Source organism: Entelurus aequoreus, linkage group LG11 (genome assembly GCF_033978785.1).
Source record: "Entelurus aequoreus isolate RoL-2023_Sb linkage group LG11, RoL_Eaeq_v1.1, whole genome shotgun sequence".
Lineage (NCBI taxonomy): Eukaryota > Metazoa > Chordata > Actinopteri > Syngnathiformes > Syngnathidae > Entelurus > Entelurus aequoreus.
In genome coordinates, this window is record NC_084741.1 from 35,852,477 (window position 1) to 35,869,495 (window position 17,019).

General features: G+C 38.9%; 1 long non-coding RNA gene across 2 annotated transcripts in view; it reads left to right on the forward strand.

Moving 5' to 3' along the window:
• LOC133660647 (uncharacterized) overlaps window positions 1-16,626 on the forward strand; it is a 52,139-nt gene extending 35,513 nt beyond the window's left edge. For both annotated transcript variants that reach the window (XR_009827855.1, XR_009827854.1), the window contains 3 exons: window positions 3,546-3,759; window positions 14,555-14,587; window positions 15,419-16,626. This is a non-coding gene — a long non-coding RNA (uncharacterized LOC133660647). The remainder of the gene's footprint in view (window positions 1-3,545; window positions 3,760-14,554; window positions 14,588-15,418) is intronic.
• Window positions 16,627-17,019: the final 393 nt, after the last annotated feature.

The following is a 17,019-nucleotide window of genomic DNA, read 5'->3' on the forward strand; positions in this document are numbered from 1 at the left end:
CAATCACTCAGCCCAAAAGACAGTTCACCTAACCCAATGTTCATAAAGCTTATATATTTTTAAAAAGTTACGTACGTGACGCGCACATACGGTCAAGCTATCAAATGTTTAGCAGCCAAGGCTGCATACTCACGGTACCTGGTATTCAGCTGGGAATGACTAAAACAGTAAATAAACACAAGACATATATTTACTCTATTAGCCACAACACAACCAGGCTTATATTTAATATGACACAAATTAATCCTGCATAAAAACACCTACGTCTTTGTTATGCTAACTCCTAGCTCCTATGCTAGCTCCTAGCTCCATAGAACACGCCAATACAATTCAAACACCTGATCAACACACACAATCACTCAGCCCAAAAGACCGTTCACCTAACCCAAGGTTCATAAAGCTTATATATTTTAAAAAAGTTACGTACATACGCAAAAAAAAAGTTGCGCACATACGGTCAAGCGATCAAATGTTTAGAAGCCAAAGCTGCATACTCACGGTAGCACGTCTGCGTCTTTGTCATCCAAATCAAAGTAATCCTGGTAAGAGTCTGTGTTGTCCCAGTTCTCTACAGGCGTCTGTGTATCGAAGTCAAAAGTCCTCCTGGTTAGAGTCTCTGTTATCCGAGTTCTTCCATCTTGACTGCATCTTTCGGGAATGTAAACAAAGACGCGCCGGCTGTGTACTGTTGTTGCTGACTTCCTTCGAAAAATACGTCCGTTTCGCACCGACAACTTTCTTCTTTGCTTGCTCAGCTTCTTTCTCCATAATGCAATGAACATAATTGCAACAGATTCACGAACACAGATGTCCAGAATACTGTGGAATTATGAAATGAAAACAGAGCTTTTTCGTATTGGCTTCAATGTGGAAGGCATACCCGTGTTCCCCGGGCTACGTCACGCGCATACGTCATCCTCAGAGGCGTTTCAAACCGGAAGTTTAGCGGCAAATTTAAAATGTCACTTTATAAGTTAACCCGGCCGTATTGGCATGTGTTATAATGTTAAGATTTCATCATTGATATATAAACTATCAGACTGCGTGGTCGGTAGTAGTGGGTTTCAGTAGGCCTTTAAGTGCTCAGGAAGCCAGTGCAGGTGAGCCAGTATAGGCGTAATATGATCAAACTTTCTTGTTTTTGTCAAAAGTCTAGCAGCCGCATTTTGTACCAACTGTAATCTTTTAATGCTATATGTTTCTTAAATAAACTGTCAATAAATCTAAGTGCAACAGAAATTACAGCTTCACCACTTTAATCATAACTTTTGCGCTTAAAACTTCTCCATGACTTTAGCTCCAGACTTCTTCTGTTTGTTTGATATTGTCATTACTGCCACAAGTGGTGGAATAGTGTATTGCAACTGAGTACCGCTGTGGCCCATATCTTTTGGTGGCGCTCGAAGGGGTGCTCAACTATGGTTAAGAAACACTGTGGTAGAGGATTACTTACAAAGTAACAGTTCCCCTTGCCCAAAAATGCAGTTAATATGATCCCATCGATTTAATTATAATGTCCTATCCATCCATGAACCAGAAAGTTAAGTTTTAACAGACAAACAAAAATACTCATGTACTCAAGTATATATTTAACTTTTTTAGGGCTGCAACATAATCGTTTAATTTTATTAAGGAAAAACAACCTTTGATGTATATTCCATTCCTTCAATTAATTGTGTAATGAATGTATCTAATAAAAATAGATACAATCCGGACTGCATTGAGTGCCTGGAACTTTAAATATGCGGACACAGTTTCCTCATGGCCGCTGCTGTAGATCGCACTTGAGAGCGGTGATGAGTCGGTGCCTTGATTTGTGTGACAGAAGAGAGTTTTTTGTTTGTTTTTAAATTTTTATTAACGCACACATGTTCAAAGTGCAATTTTAATGTTGATGATGTGAATTTATCACAAAAAACGAATGAAGGTTTGCAGGCAGAAACATTGTTGTGAATTTAAACTTTTTTTCCCTAAAATACGCATTTAGGCTCATGTGTTGTACATTCGATTAAATCAAACACACTAATTGATGGATTACTTGATTTCTTAAAATAATCAATAGCTGCAACCTTACACTTGTTTTTTGCCCTTAGACTTGCAATGGAATCATTTCCCAGGCCCACATATTCTTAATTTCCATTAAGCAAGGAGTATAACTAAACATACCGATATACCAAAATACATTTGTTAAAGGATTTTCTTCGCTGTTTAAAATGCAATGGATCGTTTTCCTGCGCCTGAAAATGCAAATGACGTCTTATCAGTGTCTTGATATCTTTCTCCTTGACCTAGGAAGTGATTGCTAACATATATCAGTGATGCTGCTAGCTCAGTGTTCTATGTCCATAACACATTAAACTCCGAAAAGATGCCGTAAAATCACTATTCTTGCATCCATGGTATTCAAATAATTGTCCCCTTCAAAAACGATACATTACGACAAACAAATTGTTTTTAAAATCATAGTAACTATAAAAAAAACGTTACTGTCAGAAGACCACGCAAGCGCTGTTTGGACCCTGCACTGTACACTGTACACTGATCACCTGTACACAGTATCGCAACATGCTAGTTTAGCTGTTACCAAAATTCACCACGGATTTAATTTCGACAATTAAAAGTACAAACCTCATAGTAAATCTACGTTTCCACTGCTCAATGCTGTGCTCATTTGTGTCGACGGAGTTTTAACATTAAGGGCACATGCTGTAATAAAATGAATAACATTTATATTACTTACAAAAGTCTATTGAGGTGGTGAATGTTTTCTTTGTGTTAAAATCAGCACTTTTATCGGTCATTTATTTTGATTCCATAATTTTGTGGACAACATTTAGTTTTTATTTCATTGTAATTTATTTAGCTACTGTTTATTTTGCATTAAAATGCTATGTTATATTTGAATTTGTATGTCAAGCCACTGAGGGACAAGCGGTAGGAAATAGATGTATTAATGGATGGATGGACTTCAGATATCCGTTACCAAGTTTTGAGCAAAAAGATGGCATACATTCAAGTAAAGCATTTTAAAAAATGTTCCTGTGTGACATTTTTTGCATCCGCATCCAAATATCACTCCCTTTGTTTCTCACACAAATCGTTGTTTCACAAAGCAAGTCTTTTTTTTTTTTCTTTAACGTGTCGCCAAGTCTACATCTGTTTTTTTTTTTTCTCCCCCTCACATGCTGTTTCAGTCTAGCCTTCAAAATAAAATCATGCTAGTTTACAGCAGTATACACCACAATGCCACAATCTGCCCTGTTTGTTGTCAGAGCGCATTCTTCTGATTGCAGAACGCTCACAAGCAGACATCAGATTAGGGAGTGTAGAACTAAATGTTGTATTGATGTTTTTCCCAAATTGGACTTGCTTTGTCTACTTTTATGGGTACAAGAAAATATTTTACATTTTGTAGGGCAGCGGGCCCATAAAAAGTTTGCTCAATGCTAAAATACATACAGTAGCTGGACTGCTAAATGTACGTGTGCATGCATCAAAGCGTAAGACTTTAGGCTCTGTAACTTCTTGTTGTGCTTATCCACCAGGAGGTTCGGGTAGGGGGTGAGAGCAGAGAGCAGATGTCCGTGTGCATATAGATCTGCCAAGTGGGTCCAGAGCGCCGGGGCAGCCACATAGACACAAGGGCCCCAAATGGTGTGACAAAGGATGTGCAGGAAGCCCCTCTCCGCCTGGATGAGCCCCAGAGTGGGTGCCAGCCTTTTAGAGCCAGAGCCTTGTGTTCTTCAGCAGGACGATGAGGTGATACGCTAACATTATGCACACAAAATACACAATAATTTGCACAAATGAAAAGATGAATGTTGACATCTCAACATGCGCCAAACTTGCATGTTCACTGCAGATATTTAGACCCTCGTGGAATTAGCCATGTTGCGATTGCGCCAATTCAGGCAAATTCAACCAACCCCCGTGAATTATGCACAGCCTTATAACTTTGTCCAATACAATCCACATTTTGGCGAATCATCGTGCTTTTTGCCAATCAAATTTTTCCCTGAATAGCTCCAACTGACATGTCAACTGTCTAACCCATCAAATGTCTTTCTGCGCTGCCCACCCACGTCCTCACTCCCTTGTTTACATTGACAGAGCTGTTGAAGTGTAATAATGCTAATCTTCCACAGTCTCTCATTTACCAACAGATTCACACTCAACAGCTCTACAATGTTCTCAACCTTAGGCGCCGATACATTGCCGAGCACCCACGTGGGATTAATGGCAACTTTCAATTTTTAAAATAATTTTTGAAAAATCAATCTTGTTGCACTTAATTTTGTGGCGAGTTTGGTCCGTTTTACAAAATAATAAAGCCACAAATCAAGTGGGATATTAACTTCGCTGAACATAATTTTTTATTTTTAGTTTTAATACACACACACCGAGCACCCACTGGCAGAAATGTAGATTAGTGCCTATGTTCTCAACTACAGCAGGAATAAACCACATGCAGCAAATTCATAAAATGGCAAGCAGATGCAATGTTTTTGGAAAAAAAAATGCCTTTGAATGAGCTATAGACAAAGATAATCATGATCCACTGCATATTACTTATTAGGTTTTATTAGTCCGTGGAATGTAACAACTAGTTCCTATGCATAATGCCTCTTGTGGTTCCTATTCATAAAGTGGAAGCTTACCAATGCACGCATGTAAGCTATGCATACCACATCATGTTACATGTACAGTGTTACCTCGGAATATGAGTGTCCCAGTGTAAGAAGTTGAATAGGAGCTGTCTCTCGGCTAATACTTGTGCTTTAGGTTGCAAGCAAACATTCTGGATATGAGCCTCCTCACAGTTAGTTGGCATGGCGAATGCCACAGCAATCTTCATGAAATCCACCCAAAACATCTGTTCTTACCAGCTGGCATTACTATACAGTAGCTTATAGCTAGAGATTGACATACTTACTTCTGTTTTCCAACCATGGGAATGAAGACTGAGTGTGAAGGACAGCGCTGAGAAGAAGAAGCCAATGATATTCATTAAATTAAAGAAACAACTCATCAAAAAACATGACAGAGCGTGCACTTCGAGTGCACTATACTGTAGCAAAAGGAGTCAATAACGGCTGCCAAGGATTTTACTTTAATTCATAGATGGCAGGCATTTATTCGTGAAAATATGGAGACGCTGCTGATGGTGTGTTTGATGGAAAAGCAACTCAAAGAAATATAGAAGAGGGCTGCTCTCCAAATGCTGTACATTATAATTACATTACTTCATAAACATACCAGATGTTTGCGTTACATTATGGTGTATTGTTTTTATACAATATTAACATTTTAAAGTTTGTTTTTCTTTTCAAAGGCATGTTATGTGTTAAAATTGTGTTTTTTTTGTAGGGGCCAAGCACCGATTAAATTGATTTAAATTCATTTCAATACGCGACAAGTTTTTCGAGGTACGAACTGCATCACAGAACCAATTGAACTTGTAACTCAAGTTACCACTTATCAAATTAGACTGCAGATATAGTCTTTAAAACAACTTGTAAAAACTGGGGTTTAACTTGATATTTTTACACATAATCATAAATTAAATGCTATGGCAGTTTCATGAATTATGTAAAAGGGACACAGAGATGGTAAAAATCTAACCATTGTATGTGTTTTGCTAAAGGAATTGCAGGTTTGACGCTATAAATACACAGTCAGTATTCTAATTAAATGAATTATTGTTTAAAAACAGCAAATAAATACTTGTCATGGTATTGTATTAAATGTATTAAACGCATAAAAGTAGTTAAATCAAAATACTCTCTTTTTAAATATCTACTACTATCTAAATATATTTGCATCCATTTAAACTAGGTGATTGTGTCGTGAGGCGATGAAAAAAAGCGATGGAGAGCGGCCTTGACCGTGATCCAAGCACAGGTGTGCGGCCTGGCCTGAAGTGAAAGAGGTGCAGTGAACCATAAACAATTATATAAATGTCTGACAAATAAAATGGCTAGTTAACAGTCTTTTGACTGCTCTAACCTCTCAGCCTTTGTCGGGTATCGATCAGCCAGCTGTTCCCTGCTTTGTGCGGCAAGACGGGAGCTTCTGGTTTCTCCTTGGTTGAATGAGAGCCGCCAAAACACTTTTCTCCTCCTCCTGCTCTAGTGAGCTCTACCCAAAACAAAGATCTCAATAGAGACCTCGCCTCTAGATCACATCTTATGTATTTAATATGCTCTCTTAAAGCTGCTGTGTGGGTGTTTTAATGGAGGACTTTTTAAAGTGTGACCCAGGAGCCTCCGCTGAGACACTAATATGGCTGAGCTCCCGCCACCGCCCCCACTTCTAGAAAAGCTGTTTTTCTGGAGCATTATTTCTGGAGTTTTCTGCACACCTCAGACTTGATTTGCTCTGTCACTGCAGGAACTAAAACAGGGGTGTCAAACGTACGGCCCGGGGGCCGCATCAGGCCCGTAGACAGGTTTAATCTGGCCCACGGCCCACAAAATACCATTAAGTGTAACATGAGCTGCAATTTTTTTAATGAAAGAAACTGCTGTTCTAAATGTGTCCACTTGATGTCGCAATAGGAATTCAAGTGTAACCCACGTCACACATGACACTGTTTAAAGAAGACGTGTCAGCTGACTTTAAGCGCCCTCTGGATTGGCTGCTGCTACTCCAATCAGCGTAAATTGTGGCTGGCAACAGACTAATGCTGTAGCAACGCACCATAACTTTTTTTTAATTGAAAATTATCCACTCAACAGATAAAAACAACGAAACAGTAAAATGCAAAGTCAACATGACCATCATCTTTTTAGTTAGAGTTCCGTGCGGTGCTCGCTGTTTGTTGACGGCACCCTGAACTCCATTGTAAAAATGTGTGTTTCTACATTTGTTGTTTTTTCTATTTTATTTTATGATTAAATCTACTATGTTCACATCGGTTAAGTTTGTAGTTATGTTACCTTTAATTTAGCTATTATGGTGTCATTTTGATCATTGTTTTGATTATATTATCATTGTAATATTTGAATGTGTTGTGGCATTTGTGGATGTCACCAATGTGGCGGTGTGAGGAAACACTTGTTTGCTTTTCCAAACACGTCTTTAATGAACTGCCAACATGATAATGCTGAATAGGAAGTGCTTCAAGTTTAATGGCTTTGTAAAAACATGGAGATATAGTTCATGGTGTTTTGGAAACGGCACCAGTGTTTTGCCAAGAGGATTAATTGTCATGTATACATTTTCAGAATATGCTTGTTCTATTTTTGGCCAAAGAAAACACATTTGAAGTTGCCTTTATTTTTAAGTTATCATGCCATGATTCTACCAGTCCGGCCCACGTGGGAATAGATTTTCCTCCATGTGGCCCCGGAGATAATATAAGTTTGACACTCCTGAACTAAAAGAAACTTAGTTTTGTCTTAAATGGGACCTATGATGAATTTCGACTTTTCAAACGTATAAATGTTATAATGTTAGATACTCGTGTTGAACAAAGCCAAAGTGTAAAATCATAAGTTTCATGCATTTTGGCGTGAGCTTGCACACAGTTTTGGATACCTTTATTTGTGGGGTTTCGCAGTCTGGTTACGTCGTGACATCAGAGCGACATGGATGCCCCTATTTAGACATTAAGTCAAACTCTCAGCTAGGCTGTGATGTAACACAAAAAAGGTAGGATAAAGTATAGTTTTAATCTAAAAATATGATAACACCGTTATGTGACATGCAGTAACATAAACGCCGGTAAAAAAAAGCTTTTTTTTCGGAGATATGTTGAGACTTGGTGAATCTACAAACCCTGTTTCCATATGAGTTGTGAAATTGTGTTACATGTAAATATAAACGGAATACAATGATTTGCAAATCCTTTTCAACCCATATTCAATTGAATGCACTACAAAGACAAGATATTTGATGTTCAAACTCATACTTTTTTTTTTTTTTTTTGCGATAATAATAATTAACTTATAATTTCATGGCTGCAACACATGCCAAAGTAGTTGGGAAATGGCATGTTCACCACTGTGTTACATGGCCTTTCCTTTTAACAACACTCAGTAAACGTTTGAGAACTGAGGAGACACATCTTTAAGCTTCTCAGGTGGAATTCTTTCCCATTCTTGCTTGATGTACAGCTTAAGTTGTTCAACAGTCCGGGGGTCTCCGTTGTGGTATTTTAGGCATCATAATGCGCCACACATTTTCAATGGGAGACAGGTCTGGACTACAGGCAGGCCAGTCTAGTACCTGCACTCTTTTACTATGAAGCCACGTTGATGTAACACGTGGCTTGGCATTGTCTTGCTGAAATAAGCAGGGGCGTCCATGGTAACGTTGCTTGGATGGCAACATATGTTGCTCCAAAACTTGTAGGTACCTTTCAGCATTAATGGCGCCTTCACAGATGTGTAAGTTACCCATGTCTTGGGCACTAATACACCCCCATACCATCACAGATGCTGGCTTTTACACTTTGCGCCTATAACAATCCGGATTGTTCTTTTCCTCTTTGGTCTGGAGGACACAACGTCCACATTTTCCAAAAACAATTTGAAATGTGGACTCGTCAGACCACAGAAAACTTTTCCACTTTGTATCAGTCCATCTTAGATGAGCTCAGGCCCAGCGAAGCCGACGGCGTTTCTGGGTGTTGTTGATAAATGGTTTTCGCCTTGCATAGGAGAGTTTTAACTTGCACTTACAGATGTAGCGACCAACTGTAGTTACTGACAGTGGGTTTCTGAAGTGTTCCTGAGCCCATGTGGTGATATCCTTTACACACTGATGTCGCTTGTTGATGCAGTACAGCCTGAGGGATCGAAGGTCACGGGCTTAGCTGCTTACGTGCAGTGATTTCTCCAGATTCTCTGAACCCTTTGACGATATTACGGACCGTAGATGGTGAAATCCCTAAATTCCTTGCAATAGCTGGTTGAGAAAGGTTTTTCTTAAACTGCTCAACAATTTGCTCACGCATTTTTTGACAAAGTGGTGACCCTCGCCCCATCCTTGTTTGTGAATGACTGAGCATTTCATGGAATCTACTTTTATACCCAATCATGGCACCCACCTGCCTGTTCACCTGTGGAATGTTCCAAATAAAAAAATGTTTATCAGTTTGAACATCAAATATGTTGTCTTTGTAGCATATTCAACTGAATCTTAGATGAGCTCAGGCCCAGCGAAGCCGACGGCGTTTCTGGGTGTTGTTGATAAATGGTTTTCGCCTTGCATAGGAGAGTTTTAACTTGCACTTACAGATGTAGCGACCAACTGTAGTTACTGACAGTGGGTTTCTGAAGTGTTCCTGAGCCCATGTGGTGATATCCTTTACACACTGATGTCGCTTGTTGATGCAGTACAGCCTGAGGGATCGAAGGTCACAGGCTTAGCTGCTTACGTGCAGTGATTTCTCCAGATTCTCTGAACCCTTTGACGATATTACGGACCGTAGATGGTGAAATCCCTAAATTCCTTGCAATAGCTGGTTGAGAAAGGTTTTTCTTAAACTGCTCAACAATTTGCTCACGCATTTTTTGACAAAGTGGTGACCCTCGCCCCATCCTTGTTTGTGAATGACTGAGCATTTCATGGAATCTACTTTTATACCCAATCATGGCACCCACCTGCCTGTTCACCTGTGGAATGTTCCAAATAAAAAAATGTTTATCAGTTTGAACATCAAATATGTTGTCTTTGTAGCATATTCAACTGAATATGGGTTGAAAATGATTTGCAAATCATTGTATTCCGTTTATATTTACATCTAACACAATTTCCCAACTCATATGGAAACGGGGTTTGTATAATCTTCATAGGGTTTATTCTCGACCATCTCTGGAGAAAAAAACATAGCGGTGATGACTTCAAGATATTTATTTAAACAGTGTACTTTTTCAAAAGATAAACTAAGATTTTGGAGAGAGTGCTTTCATTTGCAATCTGGGAACACCTCCTGAATCAAACATCTTGCAGGCTGACCCATAAAACGGCTTATAAAAGTGACTGTGGAGCAAAATTTACACGGAAGCTTATGCAACGCGTGTTATCTCGACCACAAGGAAGTGTTTTAAATGTAGATTCAAATCATTAGTTTATTTTAACAGGTTGGAAAAATGCTGCTCCACCTCCTTTGAAGTCTTCTGGCATCCTGGTTGTAATGGGAAACAATTTCAATTGGTGCTACTTTACTGTCCTTATCAGATGCTGTGTTTGGTCGGCATGGGAACCAGGGAACTGGACACTCGGATGGGCATAATCTGTCTTCCATATTAAGATAATTGCATGTTAATAGTGAACATGCTCAGAATTGAGGCGTGACGGGTCTTGTCATGCTACTATGTCGAGATGTGCCGCTAATGGTCCATCCCAGCTCCTGTCAATCAAAGCCTGCCGGCTGCAGCCAAGTGCTTCTTATATCCAAAGCCTCAGTGCTGCCTCAGTGTTACAAATGATTCTACTTCTATTAACAAAATTAAATGTGTGGAATAATTTATGTGTGCGTTTGATGGCTTAGTCTGTTGAATGTTATGATCTGCTTTCCCCGTGATAGATGGCAGTGTTTGTTTATCATAAAGCCTGATAACGGTGCGCTTCTTATTGACTTTCACTGAGGCCAACGTTGCACTTTGTCAGCAGCAGCCTCACAGACACACAAAGTGGAGTACTGTGGGATTAGCATTGGCTCTTCAAGTTTCACTAATTATCCTCCGGGAGGCATTCTTTCTTTCTTTCTGCGTAGGGTAAGAATGGAAGTGCGGGTGTACGCCTGTCACCTCTCAAGTGTTGCTCATGGGAGGGTTGGCGAGGTGCGGAGGGGGGGCGGAAGGCCACGCGAGGAACACGACAGAGAAATGTTTGCTTTTCTGTTATGTCATCCGAGAAGCACAAGAGGAAGACAAACTGGATGTGTTTGCTGAGCCCTGCTGAAGCTTGCACACAAACACACATCTCCTTGGAATCTTTTCAACTGTGAAGGTGATAACAAAACAAACACGGCGAAGGCTGAGGGGAGAGGCGGGGGAGGATTACCGACTGTCATGCATGGCCGTTTATTGATAAGCAAATATGTCGACATGATGGTGATATTTGTTGAGGGATAACAACTTCTGAATGGCGATAAGTGCATTTGCAACACAGCACTTATCGGCCATATCATTAGGTACATGTAAACATAGAAATGCACTACACCATGAAAAGAGCTGGTAGGGTTGGTAGGTTTAGCTTAATAAGCAAAACATCACATTGCAATCTACAACCTAAACGAGGACTATTCAATTGGTGGCCCAGCAATGACACCAGACCCATTTTAGTTCAAAACTTGGGACAGAATTTCATATTTTTGCAGCAAATTAAATATAATAAAAACACTTGCACTTCTGTTGTATGGATGAACTTGGACCAGTGTAAAGACAGTAGCAGATCCCTGCATTGACATAGTGGACATTTGTATTTTGCAAAAGAGGGCCATTTTTTTTCTGTAATTTTTAACTCTGACACTAGGAATAGACCAAAAAAAATGTCTACCATGAAGAATTCTGGTTCTCGAAATAAAAATAATAGTGAAGGGAGAAAGAAGCCCGGTCCCGGAGTCCTTAGCCTTTTGGAAATGTGGCTCAATTTAGTCGACTAGCCCTGGCCTAACTCTTCTTCGTACTTAGTACGATGGTATCTCTTTCTATGCCACATCAATGTGGAATGCGCTCCCAACAGGTATAAAAGAAAGGGCATCTCTATCCTCCTTCAAAACCACAATAAAAGTTCACCTCCAGGCAGCTACCACCCTAAACTAACACCCTCCCCGAATTGCTAATAATCAAATGTAAACAATCAAATGCAGATACTTTTTCTTTTTCTTATGCCTTCTGATCTCTCTCTCTCTCTCTCTCTCTCTCTCTCTATATCCACTACTTGATGTCCATACCCCCCCCCCCACACCCCTGATTGTAAATAATGTAAATAATTCAATGTGATTATCTTGTGTGATGACTGTATTATGATGATAGTATATATGATAGTATATATCTGTATCATGAATCAATTTAAGTGGACCCCGACTTAAACAAGTTGAAAAACTTATTCGGGTGTTACCATTTAGTGGTCAATTGTACGGAATATGTACTTCACTGTGCAACCTACTAATAAAAGTCTCAATCAATCAATCAAACTTATGAGCTCAATTGAGCTTGTAAGTCAAAAAACTTGAATCTTAAATTAGCGCCACCCATTTGAATGCATTGAAATCTATCAAGTCTGTGCTTGCCTCCCCAAAACAGCAGTTTTAACAAGTAACATCCCTTTGAAAAAGAAGAAACACTTTTAGATAAGACATACTGTTTGAAAATCAACACAATAGAATGTACCACAACTACAGTAATTGTATTAAATAATTTAATAATGTTTACTGCATTTACCTTGGAGAGCTGACTAATGTGATGTCTCCTTAAATCTCAGTTAAATCTTGTCTTGGCTCTAATGACATGGGAGTGCCACAAGGCGCCGTATTAGGGCCATTGTTGTTTGCCATGCATATAAAGGACCTTCCAAACTGTTGCCAGGGTGTCAACTGCCAGCTCTATGCCGACAACACAGTTATTCAGGTGCCTGCAAATAATTCTACAAACCCCGTTTCCATATGAGTTGGGAAATTGTGTTGGATGTAAATATAAACGGAATACAATGATTTGCAAATCATTTTCAACCCATATTCAGTTGAATCTGCTACAAAGACAAGATATTTGATGTTCAAACTGATAAACATTTTTTTTTTGCAAATAATCATTAACTTTAGAATTTGATGCCAGCAACACGTGACAAAGAAGTTGGGAAAGGTGGAAATAAATACTGATAAAGTTGAGGAATGCTCATCAAACACTTATTTGGAACATTCCACAGGTGAACAGGCAAATTGGGAACAGATGGGTGCCATGATTGGGTATAAAAGTAGATTCCATGAAATGCTCAGTCATTCACAAACAAGGATGGGGCGAGGGTCACCACTTTGTCAACAAATGCGTGAGCAAATTGTTGAACAGTTTAAGAAAAACCTTTCTCAACCAGCTATTGCGAGGAATTTAGGGATTTCACCATCTACGGTCCGTAATATCATCAAAGGGTTCAGAGAATCTGGAGAAATCACTGCACGTAAGCAGCTAAGCCTGTGACCTTCGATCCCTCAGGCTGTACTGCATCAACAAGCGACATCAGTGTGTAAAGGATATCACCACATGGGCTCAGGAACACTTCAGAAACCCACTGTCAGTAACTACAGTTGGTCGCTACATCTGTAAGTGCAAGTTAAAACTCTCCTATGCAAGGCGAAAACCGTTTATCAACAACACCCAGAAACGCCGTCGGCTTCGCTGGGCCTGAGCTCATATAAGATGGACTGATACAAAGTGGAAAAGTGTTCTGTGGTCTGACGAGTCCACATTTCAAATTGTTTTTGGAAACGGTGGACGTTGTGTCCTCCGGACCAAAGAGGAAAAGAACCATCCGGATTGTTATAGGCGCAAAGTTGAAAAGCCAGCATCTGTGATGGTATGGGGGTGTATTAGACAAGACATGGGTAACTTACACATCTGTGAAGGCACCATTAATGCTGAAAGGTACATACAGGTTTTGGAGCAACATATGTTGCCATCCAAGCAACGTTACCATGGATGCCCCTGCTTATTTCAGCAAGACAATGCATTGCAATGCAATTACATCAACGTGGCTTCATAGTAAAAGAGTACGTGTACTAGACTGGCCTGCCTGTAGTCCAGAAAATGTGTGGCGCATTATGAAGCCTAAAATACCACAACAGAGACCCCGGACTGTTGAACAACTTAAGCTGTACATCAAGCAAGAATGGGAAATAATTCCACCTGAGAAGCTTAAAAAATGTGTTTCCTCAGTTCCCAAACGTTTACTGAGTGTTGTTAAAAGGAAAGCCATGTAACACAGTGGTGAACATGCCCTTTCCCAACTACTTTGGCCACGTGTTGCAGCCATGAAATTCTAAGTTAATTATTATTTGCAAAAAAAAAATAAAGTTTATGAGTTTGAACATCAAATATCTTGTCTTTGTAGTGCATTCAATTGAATATGGGTTGAAAAGGATTTGCAAATCATTGTATTCTGTTTATATTTACATCTAACACAATTTCCCAACTCATATGGAAACGGGGTTTGTACTTTAGCTGGGTAGCAGTTGACATAATCTCTAGTTAACATTTCAGCTTGACTTCAAAAATCTCAATTAACACTAAATGTTAACAAAACAATTTCAGTTTGTTTCTCAATTAAAGCACAACCTTCAAACAATTTAATTAAGGTATGTATAGATAATGAAATTATCCAAGAAGCTAAAGAGACAAAGTATTTAGGAATAATTATTGACAATAATCTTAAATTCCAAAGCCAGGTAAAAAGTGTGTGTAAAAATATCAAGTCAACATTTAACTGCTTTTGTTTTGTTAGAAGAGAAGTGCCTCGTCAAACTGCTATGTTGTATTTACACGCAATGATATTCTCTCATTTCTCCTATTGTCTAACCTCGTGGTCGCAAACTTCACCCACATCCCTGAAGCCACTCATGTCCCAGTACAACCAAGCAGTCAAGGTATGTGACAGAACACATTTGAGGTGGCATCATTGTGACATCATTAAGAAACACAAGCTTTTTACATTTGAACATTTTGTAAAATTTCTCACACTGAAATTGTTTTTTAAATATCTAACTATTCATGTGCCACCGCTGGCTGTCAGACATCAAGGTTCTCAAAGCCCTAACACCAGATCCTTAGTCATTGGGGACTGTGTGGTTCCTAAGTTCAGAAACATCTTTTGGACAGTACACCAATTTTCCTCTAACGGAGCCAGACTGTGGAACACTCTTCCCACTGAATTAAAATGGCAAACTGACTTGAACATTTTCCTCAGACATCTGAAACTGTGGAAAAAATTAGAGCAACGTTGTACACATGATTAATCAATCAATCAATCAATCAATCAATCAATCAATCAATCAATCAATCAATCAATTTCCTTTATTTAACCAGGTAAAGACTCATTGAGATTAAAATCTCTTTTTCAAGAGCGACCTGACAAAGAAGGCGGCACAAACAACGTTACAATAATAATTACAACAAGACAATACAGGAGAACAGGTTTCTCGATCTTTTAAAATGGACTTAAACTCCCCCAAAGTGAACAATTCTGGTTCAATTAATGTATTGTAAATTTGATTCATTGTATATTTTGTAACATTTTAACATGTATTCTTTAACCGAGCAGCCTTCTGTGGACAGGTGTTGAAAATTAGCATGTTGTTGCTATAACACTTAAGGCAGTGCATCTGGTTTGTCCATATCAAATAATAATGAATATCTTTTAGACTGCTTCTCTGTTGTGTGACCGAAGGAACTGGTGTCATTGTTTATGTTGCACACAGATGTATGGAAAACAACCGACATGTATGTCTGCATAGGATCCAGTAAGCAGGGCTGATCCAGGAGCTCTTCTGTAGAAAACAACTAACTGAAACATGTCGGACAGACGACAAGGCAGTTTCTCAATATTTTCATGGATTAATGTTCACTGTGTGAATGTTGTTTTGGCGCAGAGGCAAAATTTTCCTTCGGTACGGTCCAGACTGACGACGCTACGGCAAGGCTGCCTCTCCGAGTCTTCTACAGTGTTGGACATGTTTTTAACGGCTTGTTTTTCTGATTCGCTGGATGTCCTTCGCACTCACATTCCCAATTTCGTTGACTGGAGTGCAGGATTGTGACGATCTCTGGCTTTTGGGCTGTGGACAATTACTAATGCTATGCTCATCTGATACTGTAACCACCTCACCATATTTGCTTGAATTGTATGCACATGATTAGGTATGCCTAATGTTGTGACCCTTGAGTGTTGAGTGTCACTCCTAATTATAAGATGATTGATTCCTTTTTTCTTTAAGTTAAGTTCTATTCATGTGCACATTGGATGAGTATAGATCACCTTTCACACAGAAGAGAAAACAATGCTTTAATTAAGAGTTGGTCCGATTTCCCTGAGGAGTGATTGTCGTCTTCCATTAACTTAGTTTATCATATAATAAAGAGGTTGCCTTGTCCTTCGTCACCCAGACAATTGGTTTTAATCAGCCAGCAGGCCTTTCATGACTGATAATTTATGCTAAATTGACAAGATTGTAGAATGTCACAGGAAATCATTATGACAAGGCTCATGTCAGCGCCTGTCACCGTCTACTTTTAGCCAGCTCATGGCCGACAAGTTCTTAAATACGTAAATAACAGTGACAGACCCTGAAGCTCTATGTCCTGACAGCTTTTTTTTTAGTAACAGCTACACAATTAAACACAATCACAAGAAGAATATAATATGAGGAAAAATCCAGTTTATTATGCAGTAAATTTCATGTACAGTATAAGGACAATGCAGCATCCTCGTGCAAAAATAACTTCAGTATTGTAAAACCTCTCAAGTTAAACATGATTTGTTTTGTGACAGTGAAGTTGGGTTTCAAGTTAGGTTAATTAATTTGTCACTTGTTCCAATTGGAACCATCATGAAGTCTTTATTGAACATGCAGGAAATATTTTAAGTAAGATTCTAACATACAGAATTGTCAGACAAATAAACTAAACACTGTGGTACCTAAAGTTTTGTAATCTGTTCCAAATGGTCAGACAAAGATTGAATCGTACAAAAATAGAAGCAATTATTAATATAAATCTGGTTAATCCGTTCTAAACACCCACATATATTTAAACTAAACACATTTTATGGAGAATGATTATAGTTTTACATGCAGAAAACAATGTGATATAATATATACACATGATGAATGAAATGGATAAATGAACATTATTTTTACTTTCACTGAAGACTCTTGTTGACAGGATGAGCTGAGTGGAGGAGTCTTACTTGAATTCAATAGTGTTTCTCACCTTCTTTATCAAAGTGCTGGCACTCAAAATCTTTTTTGGGCCCCATGGTGGTTTATTTTAAAGTCATACCAAATTATAAAAAAGCACAGAG